This window comes from Hipposideros armiger, unplaced genomic scaffold, assembly GCF_001890085.2.
Source record: "Hipposideros armiger isolate ML-2016 unplaced genomic scaffold, ASM189008v1 scaffold_647, whole genome shotgun sequence".
Classification (NCBI taxonomy): domain Eukaryota; kingdom Metazoa; phylum Chordata; class Mammalia; order Chiroptera; family Hipposideridae; genus Hipposideros; species Hipposideros armiger.
In genome coordinates, this window is record NW_017731997.1 from 856,139 (window position 1) to 858,652 (window position 2,514).

The 2,514-nt window shown below is 38.3% G+C and overlaps 1 pseudogene; it reads left to right on the forward strand.

Moving 5' to 3' along the window:
• Positions 1-2,084: 2,084 nt before the first annotated feature.
• Positions 2,085-2,514, forward strand: part of LOC109372605 (pre-mRNA-splicing factor RBM22 pseudogene) — a 3,741-nt pseudogene continuing 3,311 nt past the window's right edge.

Sequence of the window (2,514 nt, forward strand, 5' to 3'; positions counted from 1 at the left end):
TGAGTCATTTATTGGTTACTATGCTATGAATATATTCTTTCATTCAAAAAAAGGTAAATTTTTCCTCTACCCAACACCGTATTCAAAAATCAATTACAGATAGATTGTGGCTCTAAATATAAAAGATAAAACAATACACCTCTTAGAAGATAATATAAAAGAATATCTTCATGACCTTAAAGTGGGGAAAGCCCTTTTAAAAAGGCCACAAAAAAATAGACTATTAAACTTGATCACAACAATATTAAAAATATTGTTACTCTAAAATCACCATTAGAAGGATAAAAGGCAAGCCCATAGAGGGAAGGTGATATTTCTAGGGGTGTCTAAGTGAGGTAAATCCTCATTTTCATATGCATAAGTTAATGGAAAATATTGAGAGTTGATTCATATATAAATATAAAAACACAGAAACACATAATAGATCACTGTTTCTGGTAGTAGGTAAGAGATGGAGAAGAAAACTATTGGTTTTCACTCTAATCCCTCTATATTAGTTTACGGGTTAATTCTGTGCATGTATTACTTTGATTTAAAAAAAATACCCTTTTAAAACAAGATGTCGTATTAAACCCTTACTGAAGTACTTCTGGAGTGGAGAATGAAGACACCTCCCTAGAAATGTAGGCACACATTCAAACTGTGATGACAAACTAAAAATATGCTTTCAGGTTTAGTGTTTTATAATCAAGATCACAGAAATTTTATATTCTTACTCATAATATATTTGTGTTAGTTTAATGGGAAACAACCTTTTATTTAAAGTACTTAGGTACATATTTACTCAAATCCCCTAGTAAATTTCCTGCTCAGGAAGATCCAGCAGTTTTATTCTTTGGCTTCAGGTAGCCCCAGGATGCCTCTGTGAACCCCCTGGGGCTGTAAGCAACCCAGTTGGAGAAGGATATTTCTAGCTTGTTAATGCTGCCATAATGGCTAAATATATTATGGCTTCCAGATGGTGTATCTATTTCAGATGTTAGATAGGGAGCACAGGGCAGTGTCTGATTGAAGCAATATTCACTTTGCAATCAGAAGATCTCTTTGAGTTCAGGCTGGGACCTCACTTTGGGTAAGTTACTTCAAGTCCCAAGGCTTTAACCTCCTCAATTATAAAAGAAGCCTAATAAATAATTATTTTGCGTATTACCCCACAGTTTTTCTGTGGCTTCTGTGAGAAATTATTTTGTAAACCATGTAATATTTGTCCTCCAGAGTACCGGCAGAAAATGTGCGTGTCATCTTTTAATGCCAATGTTTTCAACATGAGTTGGGCACTATGATACGTGTTAGCATCTTTATAGCTTCTCTGTGTCTCCTGCTTAAAGGAGTTTGTGTTGACCAGCTAGTGAGTTCCATCTAACAAGCATTTACAGCTCCCACTCCATATCAGGCTATGTATTCTGAACTATCAATATACAAAGAGGAATCCCTGTCCCCCAGTGTGATGCAATGTAGAAAGCCTACATTATAGATTTGGTAGAAACGTCTTTCATGTGAGCACGCATGCTGCATGTTTTCCTGGTTGTGTTGCCTTGTGACGTCATTTCCCTTTTCTGGGCTTTAGTTCCCTTATCTATAAAATGAGGATGCTGGGGTTTTACATAACTTAGGATTCATTGATTTCCAATATTCTATACTTACCAGGACCCCTTAATGCCTTTAAAAATATCTGTAGCAATTCTTTATTGAGTACCTCCTCCATACTCAATATATGAGTCAGGGTTAAACCAGGAAGTACTCAATATTTATTGAGTCTAGAGGAAACTACATTGGCTAAAGAAGAGCTGAGAGGTCAAACATAAGGCCGGGAAACCCCCCCACTCCCCAAGATTGGCACCAGCAGGAAACTACTATCACTCCCTAGGCTGGAGGGACAAAAGGAGAAGCTGATGTTTCCAGAGCCCAATGGTCAGGGTCCCCTGGAGGATCATGGAACCAGGCAGGCTTATCTAGTGCCAAAGACACTTAGCTGGAGAAGGGAGTGAGGGTAACCGGAATTTTTTTCTCCTCTGCCTATTATCTCCGACTTGTGCCTCCCTGGGTCCAACCCAGCCTGAGCTTTCATACCAGGAGCCTGGGAAATGCAGCCTTCTGGAGTCATCCCCAGTGAATCAGAGAAAAGCAGGAGAAAGGTAAGGAATGGATTGAGTACAAACAGCCCATAGACTGGTCCTCTCAAGGTGGTGCTTGCTATTCCTTCAAGGAGTTTATGATGCACTGGAGGAAACCAAGCTCATATGAATGAAACAACCAAAATTTATATAATGATAGCCATTCTATTTGATTCACATATGTGATCCAAAACGTACAAATTATTGTCTTCATTTTTCAGATGAGGAAATAAGCTCAGAGAGATAATTGCCCAAATTCACAGAACAAGTAAACATGAAGCAAAATTGAAACCTGCAACCACCCGCTCCAAAGGATGTAATCTTTCTTCTGTACATATGAGGTGTTGCAAGTTCTCAGTAAGAGAGGTGTTCACAGAACAGCAAAGCATCTATCTCTTCA